This window comes from Sapajus apella, unplaced genomic scaffold (assembly GCF_009761245.1).
Source record: "Sapajus apella isolate SASKATOON/1434 unplaced genomic scaffold, GSC_monkey_1.0 scaffold67, whole genome shotgun sequence".
Classification (NCBI taxonomy): Eukaryota; Metazoa; Chordata; class Mammalia; order Primates; family Cebidae; genus Sapajus; species Sapajus apella.
In genome coordinates, this window is record NW_022437007.1 from 65852 (window position 1) to 83699 (window position 17848).

The following is a 17848-nucleotide window of genomic DNA, read 5'->3' on the forward strand; positions in this document are numbered from 1 at the left end:
ACAATTTTCAGGTAGCTCCTGAATGGCATTTTGGATAGCTGCCAGGGTGGTTTAAATATAACCCATTACATAAAACTGGAGCCACAATGCTGTAACTGCTGGCTGGGAATTGTTTCACTGAGCAAATAATTTAACAAACATTCATCTTTAGCAAACATCCTTCAATCAAGATTCAGTTCCTGGGAACTTGTGTCACAAAAATAAGTTCTATTATTTTTCTCAAATCTGTGAAGTTGATTTTTCCTTAAGGTTATAATATTTAGATTTAAATTTGATAATGGTTTATTTTATATGCTTTCTTAAAAGTGCTGGATGTCTTGACCATTTCCGGTGGGAAACTATAGTTTATGTGGTCTTTAGAGACAACCACTATCCCTCATAGTATGTGATTTTTACTAGCTACAAATTGATGTTCAGGATAGGATTTAGGAAGCCTGGAGAATCTGGGCTATTTGTAGCCATGGCATTTAATAATCTATTCCAAATGATATTCTAATTCTACCATTATAAGAAATTATCTGATTCTTAAAATTCTCAAAAGGTAGGTTTCTTTTTGTTAAAAATGTATGTATATGTGTGTGTATATATATATATATATATATATATGCATACACACATAAGAAGCTTAAAGATTATGTAAATATATGAACTGCATAGCTGAACACTAAGATTAAGCTTAAAGATATATATGTATATATACACATACACACACACACACACACACTCAATAAGTTTCAAGGTTATGTAAATATACGCATTGTATAGCTGAACATCGGATCTGTGTCTCAACTTCATTTCAATAACAAAGAAAATATATTTGGTACCTACATAAATAATTCCTTGAATACTGTTGCTATTATAGTTTCCATCTCGCTTGATTTTCTTTTCTTTTTTTTTTTTTTTTTGAGACGGAGTTTCGCTCTTGTTACCCAGGCTGGAGTGCAATGGCGCGATCTCGGCTCACCGCAACCTCCGCCTCCTGGGTTCAAGCAATTCTCCTGCCTCAGCCTCCTGAGTAGCTGGGACTACAGGCACGCGCCACCATGCCCAGCTAATTTTTTGTAGTTTTAGTAGAGACGGGGTTTCACCATATTGACCAGGATGGTCTCGATCTCTTGACCTCGTGATCCACCCGCCTCGGCCTCCCAAAGTGCTGGGATTACAGGCTTGAGCCACGGCGCCCGGCCCCCTCACTTGATTTTCACAAAAACCTTGGTATGTGGTGTTGTCTCCATTATAAAGAGCAGGAGATTGAGTCTTACTAATGTTTGATAATGGGCTTTGAACTTTGGAGTTAGTTAATAAAATTTTGAAAAACAGTATAAACAAACAAAGAAACTTAAAAAACTATTAAAGAAACCCATTTTGGAATGTTTTTAATTGCTCTTGTCAGGAAGAAATCATTCTTCTTTGAGTAAACGTTACAAGATTATTTGCACAACTCAAGGGATTAAAAAAAAAAAAACCTAAACAAATAAACAGACAAACCTTGGGGAGCGGCTGATGAGAGCAAAAATCATTTGATTTTGTGTGTGGATGCCAATCGCTTCTTTTCCAAACACACAGCACCTCAAAAGCACCCTATTTATATAATTAGTCCAATGAGCCAACTATGGCACAACTCCTTGAGATGATTCTATATCGATTCTTGGGATTCTCAGGCTCATAAGTAGGATGCAGGATTCCCAAACTAAGCCTTTCTTATTTCCATCTCAACAGTGTAGGAGGTAAACTGTTAGCAAATCTTATTTCTCCAGCATCTTTGTAGTCCCTTAAACAGGAATCAACAAACCATATTCTTCAATTTGCCCTTAGGGCTGTCTTTCCTTTCATATGAAATTCATGCTGTACCATCTGAGTCTACCTGTTTGTGGTTGTTTTGGTATCTTTTCAAAACGTTTTCTTACACTCATCAAATGGCTTTTTCTGTATTAGAAAAAACTTTATCCGAAACGTGACATATCATACTATCAAGAACCAATGGCATTTACCCACCACAAATAAAACTCCTTTTTGTTTCAGAGTTCAGTTAGAGAGCTAGCCATGCTGTGGTTATTAGTCTATAATAACTCAAAGGCCAGCAGTCTTGGGAGTCAAGCTTGGAACGCCTTTTATCCCCTAATTATATATTCTGCATCGCCCTAGGGAGCGGTGAGAAAGTCTTGATGTGCAGTTACAACTCCGCCAGCATCAGTCTCAGCTCCCAGCCGGGCCCTCGCCCCCAACGTTCTTCATAGTTAGCTGTACTTTTAATTTTTATTTTTAGGGCCACCATTCTTACTTTCAGCAAATGATGTGTGAGCAGGGGAATTTATTATACTCTGGTGAGGGAAACTAATGCCTGGAATTCTTGTCATTTCCAAGTTACTAAAGCAGTACTTTGAGAATTAATTTTTAAAATTTTATGTCATAAAGAAAACTGCTTCATTATTTCACATTTTCTGTGGTTTTTCTGTATAAGTAGCTACAGGGAAATTCTTATAAATGAAGTGAAAATGTCAGTACAGGTAAAAAATTCATTATTTTAGCAAGATATGTCTCATATTTTTCTTTTTATATGTGTATGTATTTATTTTTTCAGAGATGGAGGTGGGGGTTGCTGTCTCGCTATGTTGTCTAGGCTGGTGTTGAACTACTGGCCTCAAGTAATCCTCCCTCCTTGGCCTGCTAAGTAGCTGGGATTACAGGCGTGATCCCAGTTTATGGAACACGTTTTTCTAAGAAATATGAAGAAAACACTGTTTTTTATATTGGCAGACATTTAGAAATTTAATTTCCACTGAGAAATGGAATGGAAATTCCTTTTTTTTTTGAGACAAAGTCTTGCTCTGGCACCCAGGCTAGAGTGCAGTGGCGAGATCTTGGCTCACCGCAACCTCTGCCTGCTGGCTTTGAACAATTCTCTTGCCTCAGCCTCCCGAGTAGCTGGGATTACAGGTGCCTGCCACCATGTCTGGCAAATTTTTGTGTTTTTAGTAGAGATGGAGTTTCATCATGTTGGCCAGGCTAGTCTGGAACTCCTGACCTCAAGTGATTCACCCTCCTCAGCCTCCCAATGTGCTGGGATTATAGGCATGAGCCACTGCACCCAGCCAGAAATTCCATTTTTATTTAGAAATTAATTTAAGAGATCTAATAGATTCATTTTATTAAAATAATTACTATAAGTAAACTATTATAAAGTCTTAAAAAACTATCCTGTAGAAACAGATATCCACAGTTATTCATAGAGAACTTTTGTTAAACAGTGCAGTACTGTTTACATATTTTATTATTGTTTCTATATTAATTTATTTGACATTTGACCTGAAAATTCAGAACTTTGTTATTCAACGCTGAATTAAGTAATATTCTTTTTAAGTTTAGGAATCTCTCCTATGATGTTTATATCCCTTAAGAAATAAAGTAGTATTTTATAGGTTTCTAAAGATTCATTGTTTAGCCGGGCATGGTGGCTCACGCCTGTAATCCTAGCACTTCGGGAGGCTGAGGTGGGTGGATCAAGAGGTCAGGAGTTCGAGACCAGCCTGGCTAATACGGTAAAACCCCGTCTCTACTAAACACACAAAAATCAGGTGGGCGTGATGATGCATGCCTGTAGTCCCAGTTACTCGAGAGGCTAAGTTGGAAGAATTGCTTGAACCCCGGCAGTGGATGTTGCAATGAACCAGGATCATGCCACTGCACTCCAGCCTGGGTGACACAGTGGGACTCTGTCTCAAAAAAAAAAAGAAAAAGAAAAAAACGAGATTCATTTTTTAAATGTATATAGGGTGCTTACTAAGGTAGACAGGCCCATGCGTTTTGACAAATGCAGACAAATGCATCAGCATCATCAAGATGTGGAACAACACTGTCACATGCGCAATCCCCGTGCTCCTCCTTTGTAGTCAGATCTTCTCCCTGGCCTGAATGGCTGGCAGCCCCTGTGCTGTTTTCTGTTTCTGTGGTTTTGTCTTTTCCAGAATGTTATACAGGTGGAACCACCTTCTGAACTTGACTCCTTTTGCTTGGCACAGTGGCTCTCACCTGGGAACAACCTTGGCCTCTCCAGGGAACATCTGGCAATCTCTGGAGGCATTGTTGGTTGCCACAACAAGGGGGATTGGGAAAGTGCAGCATGGATCTAGTGGGAAGAGGCAGGGAGGCGGCTAAACATCCTCCCATGTGCGAGACATCTCCTACAACAAAGAATGATCTGGCCTAAAACAGTTATGAGAAACGCTGAATTAGCAAAACACATTTGAGATTGATTTGTATCGTTGCATGTATCAAGCAATTGATTCCTTTCCTTTTTTATTGCTTAATAATATTCTGTTTCATAAATGTATTATAGTCTGTTTATTCATTTACCTGCTAAAGGATATTTGGGCTGTTCTCATTTTTTTTTTGGTAATTGTGAATAATGGTATAAATATTTGTGTGTATGTTCTTGAGTGAGGGTAAGTACTGGGTGTAGGATTGCTTGGCCGTTTGGTAAGTATGTGTTTTATCTTTATAAGAAATTCCAAACCGCTTTTCAAACTGGCTGTACCATTTTGCATTCCCACAAGCAACATACTAGAATTCCAGTAGTTCTTCATCTTCAGCAGTACTTGGTGTTTTGTGTGTGTGTGTGTGTGTGTGTGTGTGTGTGTGTGTGTAAATTTAATATATGCAGGGTCAGGAATGGGGGCTCACACCTGGAGGTGGGACAATTGCTTGAGGCCAGGAGTTTGAAACCAGCCTGGGCAACATAGCAAGATCCCTGTCTCTACAAAAATGAAAAAATAGCCTGGTGTGGTGGCACGTGCCTCTAGTCTTACTTGCCTCTAGTAACTACTTGTAGGTGGAATTGAGAGGACTGGTTTAGCCCAGGACTTTGAGGCTGCAGTGAGCTATGATTGGGCCACTTTACCCCAGCCTGGGTGACAGAGCAAGACCCCATCTCTAAGAAAAATAAACAGAAAAAAAAGTAGTATATGTATTTAAATTTTAGTCTTTCTGAGAGATGTGCGGTAGTATCTCATTATGGTTTTAGATTTGTCTGTTTTGGCTAATTTTTAGGATTTTAGAATTTAATGCACATTTTCTGAGATTTCAAAAATAGTATAAAAACAGTATTTAATGAATGTCCACAAAGGCATTAACAACTGTGTGTATTTAATAATACACACAGTTGTTAATGCCTTTGTGGACATTCATTCTGTTCTTCTTCACTGTAGAGCTACTAATCCTTTTACAGCTTCTATTTTAAGAGAATCCAATTTATGGGCATTAGGATTCATTGATCTAAAAAGGCCTTCAGGATATACCTGGCCTAGGCCCTTGCCTACTAAATAGATTTTGAGAAAAAGAGAAGAATCTATTCTTTTTGCTTTTTGTTTTGTTTTTTTGAGACGGAGTCTCGCTCTCTCCCAGGCTGGAGTACGGTGGCGCAATCTAGGCTCACTGCAACCTCTACCTCCCGAATTCAAACGATTCTCCTGCCTCTGCCTCCGGAGTAGCTGGGACTTACATGTTCCTGCCACTACGCCCGTCTAAATTTTTTTTTTTTTTTTTTTTTTTTTAGAGACAGGGGTTTCATCATGTTGTCCAGGGTGGTCTCGATCTCCTGACCTCTTGATCTGGCCGCCTCGACCTCCCAAAGTGCTGGATTACAGGCATGAGCCCTGCCGCTATTTGTATTTTTAAATATGATTAAGGGATTATCTGGAATAGCTGCATGCATTGCTCACAGTTCACTGGGGAAAAAGACAAAGCTTTGGCATTCCCAGTGTTTAGCTTGCTGGCTGGTGTGAAATTAGTTCTACACAGGCAGCACCGGAACACAGCAGAGCAATATTATTTTTCTTGGATTCAGGTGTTTGTCAAACATTACCCTCTACTGGCTGGCAGCTGCAATTACTTCTAATAAATACAAATAACCCAATTTGTTGCCTGCTCTCAAAATTTGCTGTTTCCACCTCTAACAATCCATATTAAATAGATTAATAATCCTTCCTTTAAAGCATCACTTTATTGATTCCTTTATATCCCTAAACAGGTGTGTCAGGAGCATTGATACAGAGAGGATATTTTGATTTCTTTTAAAACAAACCTGAAGTCTGTCCTAGTAGCAAATGAACAGTCTCATTCCAGGCAAGTTCGTGGCTTTCAGGTAAGGTAAAACTTATGTAGGAAGACCTCAGTTTCACTTATGGCCATGCCTTCTTAATTTTGGACAATTTGGTTTATAAAGGCAGAAAATTCATTGTGTTCAGCGAGAACAGACAAATTACGAAAAAGTGTGTTGACATTTTTTTCCATGAAGAAACATTTGCAGAAAAAAAGTTTTAAAACTATGTGAAATAATAGAAAATCTACGGATTGGCCACTAATCTCAGTTTGGTCTTTTGTTAATAGAGGCTTTCCTCATTTTTATGAAGCAAAAGCAGAAGCTTCCAATTCAGGATCCAGACATTTTGGCATTTTTTTCCAAACAATTTAACTGGAAACCTTGGTGCCTGTGGCTTTGGCACCCACAGAACTATGTTGTGAAGTACTAGCTCAGCATGCTCAATAGTTTACCCACACACTACAGAAATAGCTGGGGTGACCAAAATGTAAACCCACCTCTAATTAGTGAAGAATTAGAAATGAACAAAGCCCTCATCCACATTCTCTAAGACTACACTGTTTTAGGCATACATGTTCAAATGTTGAACTTCTCTGTGACCAAAAGACATGTAATTGATGTTCAGTCACACCTGGTTAATTACAAACACAACTTTAAGGTAGTTAAAGAAATCCTCAGTTGAAAATCATGTAGTCGATGCTTTGGAGTTTGTTGGTTTGTTTGCTTTTTTGGTTTTTTTCCTGTTTGGTGAGTTCCGTTTTACACTTTTTCCAGGGTGAGAGGCTATGTTTTAATTCACAAAGAGTTTAGTGTTATAGTAAACAGTGGTGGATTGTCTGTATCGGTCTATGCTTGTTCAAGGGTACCTGAATTTAGAAATGAGGGCTAATTTGGCAACTTGCCTTCAGTCACACGGTTAATTCTGAGGCAGTTCCTATTTTCACACTCACCCCTGACTCAGGCATGGGCTGGAGAGCACAGGCCACGGTCATGCTCACCGAGCTCTTCCTGCCTCTTCCTCTCCTTGGGCACATTGCTTTCGGGAGTTTCATTTTTCTTATCTCCAAAGTAGACATAGCATTACTTCCCTGCTTTACAATGTGGTCATAAGGATGAAAGGAAGCTTAAATATGTTAAGTGCTTGGCATACAGTGAACACTCAAAATATTATTTTTGTGCTATCGATATAATCAGTTCTTATTTGGCAGACAACCCAAATTGTGTACCAAGGGAAGAATTTGTTCGTCAAGTCATCACGTATAACTCCCTAAATGTGTGCTGGTACTATCAAATTATTTTGCATATTATTAGAGATGTATGTTAAACTTTCGTTTTGTGTTACATGTTGATTTTGGAGCAGGGTGAAGTGGCAATACAAAAAAAATTAAAATCTATTTGCATGCGTAAAATTTGTACCTTCTCTTCTTGATTTTGCCTCACTACTCTTGAGTGCTATCGGATTTATGTTTTATTTATTTATTTGTTTATTTATTTTAAAATAGAGGTGACATCTCACTATGTTGCCCAGGCTGATCTCAAACTTCTGGGCTCAAGCTCGCCTCCGGCCTTGGCCTCCCAAAGTGCTGGGATTACAGGCGTGAGCCACTGTGTGCAGCCAGGTTTATGACTTTGACTCTGGTTTGTGAGGCCAGCTTTGAAAAAATGGGAGAGATCTTCTTAAAGAGCAAGCATGCTTCTTGCTGTCTGATTAATACAGAATCACAGCAGTGGCAATTTTTCTTTATAAATATATATCTCTAAATCTTAAACTTAAAACTTCATGATTGGCAGTCCCATAAAAATTATAAAGATCAGAAATTTATTCACTTTACACATCATTTCATAGTTTTTGAAATTAAGACTTTTTTTTAAAAAAATTTAATTTTCAATGAAATTTCTTTCAAAATTCCAAATGTGCTGAATGGAAACACATCCGCTGTTCCTGTGTCCTTTGCCCCATCCACCATCATCTTCCACTGTAGTTTGAAGGATCTTTACAGATGTATGTATACATAACCATGTCTCTCCCTTGCTTAAAATCAGTAACTGTTGTCCCTTGCTCCTGAGAAAAAATCAGAAATCCTGACCTTGCCTCTGGCCCCCTTACCTCCTTTGTCCTAATCATCCTGCCTGCCCCTCTGTGATCAAATCACGGTTGGTATCCTTTCAAGTTCCTCATGCCCCTTCCATGCAATGGCCTTCCCGTTTGTTCTTCCCACAGAGGAAATGCCAGCTCTCTTTCTTCCCCGTCCTCCCTTGCCTTACCCTCACTGCTATCAGTGCTCACCATCCTAAATGTCATTTGATCAGAGACATTTTTCTTGGTCTCCTACATGTAGTTGAATCCCCTTGATGGAGATTTCTTGGTGCTTTGCATTTCTTCCTAACACTTTTAATAGTTGTAATAAAATAGTCATGTGGTTAGGCAATGTCTCCAACATTATGTCTGTAAGCTTTATGAGGGCAATTTTATTCAACAAAGAATAGTCAACATCTGCCACAGCAAAGGCAGGCTAAGCTTTCAATAAGTATTTGTCAAGTGCATGATTGAATGACGTGTTCGGTACTGTATTGCCAGTGTCTAGAATATGGCAGATGCTTCATCAATACTTGTTTAAAAAGATAATCAGTATCAGTCCAGGTGCCGTGGCCGATGCCTGTAATCTCAGCACTTTGGAAGCCTGAGGCAGGTGGATCACAAGGTCAGGAGTTCAAGACCAGCCTGGTCAAGATGGTGAAAACCTGTCTCTACTAAAAATACAACAATTAGCCAGGCATGGTGGTGGATGCCTGCAATCCCAACTATTCGGGAGGCTGAGGCAGAGAATTGCTTGAACCTGGGAGGCAGAGGATGCAGTGAGGCTATATTGCACCAGTGCACTCCAGCCAGGGTGATAGAGTGAGACTCTGACTCAAAAAAGAAAAGAAGAAGAAGGAGGGGGAGGGGGAAGGGGAGGGGGAAATAATCGGTATCGGAAAGCAAAGGGGAGCTTTTATGTGGAGTGACTTGTAGTGAATCACAGCGAGAGGCCCCTATCAGGCAATGAAAGCCTAGAGAGATGATGGAATGGACTATTGGAGTGCTCGAGCAGCACACCAGAGCTTTTTGAGTGGAGAGTTTTTCAAATTTTGCCTATTTATGGAGTGCAGGAGGCACTGCATTTGTAATCACTATGTATAGTTCTGATGCTTGCTGGCTATGTAACTTTGGAAAATTATTTAGCTCCATTTCCGAGATAAGAAAGGAAACAGGGATCATCCTGCTTCCCCAACCAATGTCAAAGGTTTATGAGAATCCAGTGACAAATGTGAAAGTACTTTGTAAACTCTAAAAGGCTGTGTATGTATTATTATTTAACTGTGGAAGGAATTTATAACATGTTGGTGGTAAAGTAGTAAGAGTCAATAAGTTCAGAAAACCATAAATGTCCGTCTCCTAATTCCTCTTTCCAGAGTTACCCACTCTTGTCAGTTTCTGTGTGTTCTTCTCCTAAACATTGTCTATAGATTGACTGATCCGTGTACACATCCACACAAACGTATGTCCATATGTGTATACACTCACAAATATAAACGTAAACCTAAAACCACAACTCAGATCCTAATGTTATTCAGCAGCACGCTTGTCCACTTACTATATCTTGGGCATTTTTAGTGACAGAGCATATAGAATGCTTTCATCTGCTGCATGGTATCCATTGCACGCGTCTGCTATGATTTATTTTATCATTTCTGCATTGATCAACATCTAGCGTCTTTCCATTTTTACCACTGCAAACAGTGCTTGACTGAACATCTTTGTTTAATTTGATTTCTTATCTTCTTTGCTTAAAATCATTTCCGATTTTAACATCCTCTGCTTCTATCTCATGCATGTGGCAAGAGGTTGGAGACTTATAAAGCAGCGCTAGAGTAAAGCTGACTTTATAACAATGCTAATACTTCCAGTTTCACGGCAGTTTCAGAACTGTCCCTGGTGTAGCGTTTCTGCTGTGGCAAAGCTGGCCTGTTCACTGCATGTGACTTTCTGTCTTTGTATCCCCTTTTAAGTGCCCTGTTTAGATATTTTTTTTAACATTCCCTTTATGATTTTCTATTTTTTCTTCCTTCATAACACAGCAAAAATGCACCCACAAGTCTGTATATGCTATTTCACATACAAATTTCTGGATGCTATAGATTTTCTCACAAATTTTTCGATGCCATCAATTTTCTCCCTGTTTTTGAAGAACAGGCATTTATTGAGTTGTTAACAGTGCTCACCTCACTAACCAGAAATGAATGCAGATATAGATACTTCGTAAGATTTATTTAGTTGTTTCTTATTGATAAATTATATAATTTATACAGTCTAAATTAATGATGGATGACGGGTGGGCCATAGTGTACTGCTCAGAGCCTACTGCCAAATGTTGATCACTGTGTAAAAATTTACTTTGCCACATGTGAGTATACATCCCTCTTCTTGGTGCCGTTCATGAGATGGCATGCTAAGTGGAAGGAGTAAAGTCATATGGTTAAAGTAGGATAAAACCTTTCCTTCTGGAATGTTAGAGGAATTTCTATTTTATTTTATTTTTTTTTAAGATGAAGTCTTACTCTGTCACTCAGGCTGGAATGCAATGGTGTGATCTCAACTCACTGCAACCTCTGCCTCCCGGGTTCAAGCAATTCTCCTGCCTCAGCCTCCCAAATAGCTGAGATTACAGGTGCCCACCACCACGCCTGGCTAATTTTTGTATTTTTAGTAGATACCAGGCTTCACCATGTTGGCTAGGCTGGTCTGGAACTCCTGACCTCAAGTGATTCACCCACCTTGGCCTCCCAAAGTGCTGGGATTACAGACCATTAGAGGAATTTTTCAACATCAGATTAGTGCTGAAAGATTATGTGTTCACTGAAACGTGCAAGTCTTTTGCCTCATTAATATTGAAAAGATTGTGGTCAGGGCAGTGAACTTTCCTAGTCAACAGTGACATACAGTGACCAGCTGTGCAGTGAAGTAACTCTGGAGGTGTTTACAGGCTTTGCAAGGGGTGACTGAGCCACAGTTGTGACTATATCATAACAATTGCTGTGCATTTAGTGCTGTTTTCTGTTCCTTCAATATCCCTTTACAGATACCACCATTCAAATTCTGGAATTCATAAGTGTGCCTGAAATATTTTTCTTTTTTTTTCCTTTTTTTTGCCAGTTAGTGAATCTTTCCAGAACAAAGGAAATGTCTTTTATTTTTTTCTTTATTCTTTTCTTTTCTTTTTTTTAAAGACAGTGTCTCGGTCTGTTGCCCAGGCTGGAGTGCAGTGTCCAGATCTTGGCTCACTGCTATCTCTGCCTCCCAGGTTCAAATGATTCTCCTGTTGCACCCTCCTGAGCAGCTGAGATTACAGGTGTGCACTACGACACCCAGCTAATTTTTGCATTTTTAATAGAGATGGGGTTTCACCATGTTGGCTAAGCTGATCTGGAACTCCTGACCTCAAATGATCCATCCACCTCTGCCTCCCCAGATCCTGGGATTACAGGTGTAAGCCATCACACCCGGCCCTGTGTCTTTTATTCTTTTGAAGTACTGTGTCTGCTACAGGAGTGAGTAGCAGGTACTCATCAAATACTTCTTACCATCAAGTGGCACCCAGTGTCACCAAAATAACCCAAAACCAAGCCAAACCAAACCAAAGAAATCCTAACAAAAGCAAAACCAGCAATAGTTTGTAAGCCACTATAGCTGAGGTAAGACTTACTTCGGCGAAACTCCACTTGTTTGGAGTTGAATAAACAGTGAGTGCAGGACAAATGCCGAAGAGAATTCTGCTGACAACAGCAGACAGGGCAAGCCAGGAGACGGTGGATGCCCTGCTACGACAGGCTGTGAGAGTGACAGCCGCAGCAGCAGCACCCTCCACATAGCAGAGGCCAGACACAAGCCAGCCTGAGCAACAACGAAATAGCAAAATGTTGCTAGCAGGGAGCATTGCATATCAAATACATTATAACATTTAAACTCTCACCACACCCCTGGGTGTGTAATTTATTATCTTCACCAAATTACAAAAGAAGAAAGTGAGTCTTGGAGCATTTTCATAATTTGCTCAAGTCACACTGCAAGGATGTAGTTGGGGCGGGATTTGGCAACATCCCCGACTGACCCTAACACATGTATTATTATTATTACGTTTTTAGCCCAGGCTGGAGTGCAATGGCACGATCTCTGCTCACTGCAGCCTCTGCCTCCTGGGTTGAAGTGATTCTCCTGCCTCAGCCTCCTGAGTAGCTGGGACTGCAGGCGTGTGCCACCACGCCTGGCTAATTTTTGTATTTTTAGTAGAGATGGGGTTTCACCATGTTGGCCAAGCTGGTCTCAAGCCCCTGACCTCTAATGATTCGCCTGCCTCGGCCTCCCGAAGTGCTGGGATTACAGGCGAGAGCCACTGCACCTGACCCACATGCATTCTTATTATTGTTTTCTAGTGGCCTCTCTGCATAGTCTCCTCAGGTAGAAAGTGCTGTAGGGCCTTTTTGCCACCTTGACACAGTTGGACAACAGCAATATCTGTCATATCTAGATGAATTCTTAACAGACATCAAGTTTTGAAACCTAAGACTTTCTAAAATAATTTAAAGTTTATTCTAATCCCAGATTGGGGGGTCTGTCGGCCTTGGATTTACTTTCTCCAAAGCTCTGTGCATCATCAACAAAGTCACCAAGACTTCACCTGGCGGTTACAGCCATCCTGGAAGGGAGTGTCTGGCATGGGGATGCTGCATAGCTACTGTTTGTTAAGAGGCTGGACACACCTTTGATGAAGGATCATTACCTTCCCAGAATATCCTTATAATTCCCTGATGGGTCACTTCCATTTTATCACTTCCTACTGGCCATTACACCACACAACTTTCAAAGACAGGGACTAGTGTGCAGGTGGGCAGCAATATAATTCAGGCAGGAAATAGCTGCTACTGCTGCATCACTATGAGCTACCTCTAGAGATACAAAGGGGCTGTTATGCCAATCTCTTCTAAACTGATACTGCAGCTTCACAGCAGTAAATTTTAAAACTAAACAACAATGAAACAGGAGGAAAAGGATTCTTTATAATTTAAGAAAATACAGGGAAGTAGTGGTCTAGGTAACAAAAAAAATGGCGTGTTCTATTTCCACGCCATTTATATCACACAATATAAATGGCGTGGAAATAGAACATTTATATTGTGTTATATAAATGGTGTGGAAATAGAACACGCCATTTACATTTGACCTTGGCATATATCATACAGTTTCTTCTGCCCAGAGGGCATGCCTATCCTGGTTATGTTTTGTCCCCCAGGCATTAAAATGCATTTCCAATTCATGAATATATCAAACTTGAACATTTCAGAAAGGTGATCAAATATACACTGAGGGCCATCATGAAAAGCCTGTCTACATGGATTTGTGTTATTCTGAATTAATTTGCACTTTAGGTCACTGAGGTTTTCAAGGAGATTTATGAACAGCCCATATATTATCTTTGCACACAAATCAGCCTGTGATTCTGCTCATATACAAGTTCATGAGCTCCTAATGAGTATTTCTGAGGATTTTAGATTTAGTGTAGTATTACAACAATACCTGCCTCATAGGTTTAATCTTAGGATTAAATGATTAATACAGATAAAGCAACATGAATATTACTCAGTAAAAAGTAGTAGGAAGAGCTATAGAATGAATAAGAAAGGTGATATATAATGCTCATGAAATGTGAAACTCATATGTTAAGCTTCGGTAACAACATAAGCTGTAGTTATTTATTAATCTATTCAGTAATGAGTTACAAAAAACCACCTATGTCCCAAATAGTGTTCTAGGTGCTGGGATGAGCAGTGATTAACACATCTGCATTATGGAGCTTACTTTCTAGATGACATGCTAAGTGTAATTTCTTATTATGTTTAAAACATGCTTTTGTTAATTTGCTATTTTATTTTTGGCCATTCAAGGAAAAGTTTCACACAGAGATGAAGAATTTTATTTTTATGTGAATAGGAATTATCATCTTGTTCTTTTCCACCTGTGTCATCTCTCCTATGAGACTGTAAACTTTAAGCTCCATACAATACTCTTCTTGTTACTTGTGATTCTATAGAGGATACCATTAGTAAAGAAGATTGAAGGCAACCTCAATAAACTTTAAGGGAAAGACTGGTAATTGGCGAATTTTTCATCTGTGCTCATGCCTCTACAGTGCCTTCTTGCAAACAGCATGTAAAAAGTATATTTGCTGAATGGTCAACCAAGTCAAGTGACAAATCGTGGAACTCTACTTCATTATTTTATGGTCTCTTTTCCTACTCGTATAACAATAACCAATAGTACAGGGTGATGAAGATGAGCGCCAAATTAGTGATCTATTAAATGCACTATAAAAGTCCCACACAGAGGGGGTTCATTTTGGGTTAGACTAATTAAAGAAGAAAGAAAACGACTTATTTGAAGAATAAATAAGATTCAGGTAGAGGAGGAGGAGGGGATTATTGGTAGACAGGTGGACGTTTTCTAATGGAAGAATAAAAATGCTCAAGAGCCGTGGAAATTTTCATTTTATTCTGCAGGCAATGGCCAATTAGTGAAGGTGTTTGCTTGGGAGATTGACATGTAGTTTTGTGAGTTGCCACCAGCCTTGCAAAGTAGAACAAAACAGAATACAAAGTATTAGAGTACATGACCTGTAGGGAGGCTGAGTTTATGAAACGTTCATTTCAGCTGCACACACATGGGTAAATGTGTCGTAGGTGAGGGAGCAGATCTGGAAGTGGGTTTTACTGAGAAAGTTCCTACATCCCTGAGCTAGAGACACTAATGTGATTCTTTTCTAGTGAGCCATTGTCTCTTTTCTCTGTGCCAGAGATAACTGTAATCCTACTAAGCAACTACAATTTTTTTTTAAATCATATCCACACCAGATTATCATATACAGGGAGCAGATTGTGTTTTGCCAAACACACACACACACACACACACACACGCAGGTGCACACAAATAAGCGGACTGATTTTATTCAAGCTATTATTATAGGGAGAACACCTCAAATCCAGAGATCACACTAGCTTGGCAGGGTAGTTTTACTTTAGACGTTTATAGAGAGGAGTAGAAAAACTATAGTTGAGATGATTTACAGTTGGAATTGTTTTGCAATCAGAAGAAGTCTCAGTCAAATAGCTGTAAGGCTAATGTTTAGCTCTATCTGGCTTGTTTCAGAAGTACAAACAGTTCAAATCTCAGCTAAATCATTCGTGAGACAAAGAACAAGAAGTTGAAAGGTCTGTGTCTGTTCTCATCTGCAGCTTCAGACAAAAAAGGAAAGGTCTGTATTTGTCCAAGTCTCAAGTAAACAAGGGAGTCTTCATGGGTCTTAGGGATGTCAGGAGAGAGTGGACAGTGAGTCTTATCTATCATAAGAGGGAGGGTAGTTCTCCTCCTTAAGCCATTTCCTGGAAAACAAGAGTATGGAGATTTCAGAAAATAAAAAGTTGGAGGAATTTCTTGACTATAGCTGCTTTCTAGAAGCACAGTATTCAGATAAAGTTCAGTGTTTTCAGGTTTTCTCCTCTGAGGTGGCTTTAAAGAAAGAAAAGAACCAAGTGTCTGGCCCTTTTCCTGCACGTGAAAAGACTTAAGAGCATGCCTCCAGCTACATCCTTGGATGATAACTGATGTTGACTAACACTTCTGAGGCTATAATTCTGTAACAGGAAATTTCTTTTTAATTGGAGAATAAATGGCACTGGAGTAGATCATGTAAAGTGAATTTACTTGAGCCAGGGCAAAATTTAATAGAAAATTAAAAAAAAACTTTGAATGAAATTTTATATTGAAACTTGAAACTAAAAATAATGAAAATAAAATTATGTTATTCATTTAATAAAAATGCAGTTTGTAATTGCAACTATAAGTTAATTTTAGACAAAGACTGGATGAGATGTTGATTTAGGTGGGTTGGAGAGCATCACTTTTCTGACACATTGGCATCCTAACTCCATACAATACTCTTCTTGTTACTTGTGATTTTCATAGCACAATTCTATAGAGGATGCTATTAGCAAAAAGTATTCAGGGCATCATCAATTTTCTGAGATGTCTTTCACTTCTTTGGCATTCACTTCACACTATTTTGGGGTACTTATGGACCCATCTCTTCTTTATTGGATAGGTAGTCTAATTCTACTAAACACCCATTTGTCAGTGGCTTTGCCTGAGGGATTTCAGTGGCCCTAACTTTACCTTCCGTGAGATTTTTATCTTTTGTGATGTATGTGATCTCACCTTGTAATTGATTTGTGTGAAATGGATTCTATTACTAGACATTTAAAACAAAGACATTGACCTAGTGTGTGGATTAAGTAAATACAAATTGTATTGGTTTTGTAATAAATATTTTTCATGATGATGACCATTATGGCACTATCTAAATTCCTAATCATGAAGACTCCCAAGAAGTCTCCAGTAGTAGTCACCCTTCTGCATTTTGCATCCTTTATTTTATTGAATTTTCACTTCAACTCTGTAGGGAGGGTACTATTATTGTCCCAATGCACAGATGACGGAATGGAGGCTGACATGGTTTGGCTGTCCCCCAATCTCATCTTGAATTGCATTGCCCTAATCCCCACATGTTGAGGGAGGGACAAGGTGTAGGTAATTGAATCATGGGGGCAGTTACCTCCATTCTGTTCTCCTGATAGTAAGTTAGCTCTCACGAGATCTGATGGTTTTATAAGGGGCCTTCCCCCAACTTCACCCATTCTTCTTCTTCCAGCCACCAAGTGAAGCAGGACATGTTTGCTTCCCCTTCCACCACAATTCTAAGTTTCCTGAGGCTTCCCCAGCCAGGCTGAACTGTGAGTCAATTAAATCTCTTTCCTTTATAAATTACCCAGTCTTGGATATGTCCTTATTAGCAGCATAAGAGCAGACTAACACAGAGGCTTTGAGAATTTGTATGATATTCCCAAAGGCAGAATTATCTAATGGCAGAGCCAGGACATGAATGCAGCAGTGACTAATCACAAATTTGTCCTCTGTACTGAAATGGCATGCCAGCCTCCTTCTCCATATCAAGTTTACCCATTTTTTTCCTACTTTAATTTTTCTTTTGGCCTGGATGTCCTTATCTACTTACTAGAAAGTAAGTTATATCTTGTTACATCGTTTTTAGTCAATTTAAGCCCTTCAAAGAAAGAAAGAGAAGTATATATGCTTTGTTTTTTAAGCCAAGTATCTTTTTCAAGGTTATCTCAAGCAAAAGTGTGCTGGTTAGGCACACTCTGGGTTCTGGAGTCCTATAAGCTGGAGATCAACTTCTGGCTCTCTGTCTTATTAGCTGAGTGATCCATGGTAAAGTTGAAAACTCCATTATTCTTACTTGTGAAATAGTGAAGTTATTATTACTCATCTCATGGGATTGTTTTAAGATTAAATACAATAATGCATCTGAAATTCTTCGTGTTCTGCCTTTTTCATGGAAGGCCCCTGATACGGTTTGGATCTGTGCCCCCTCCCAGATCTCATGTTGAAATGAAATCCCCAGTGTTGAAGGTGGGGCCTTGTGAGAGGTGATTGTGTCATGGGGGCAGCGTCTCATGATTTAACACCATGTTTCTTGGTGCTATCGTCATGACAGTGACTTCTCATGAGATCTGGTTGTTTAAAAGTGTATAGCACCTCCCCTCCCCCTTCTCTCTTCCTCTTGCTTTGGCCACGTGATGACTCAT

The 17848-nt window shown here is 39.4% G+C and overlaps 1 long non-coding RNA gene across 1 annotated transcript in view; it reads right to left on the reverse strand.

The window, feature by feature from the left end:
• The window catches only part of LOC116530449, a 51948-nt gene that overhangs the window by 10752 nt on the left and 23348 nt on the right, over positions 1 to 17848 (reverse strand). The window lies entirely within an intron of this gene.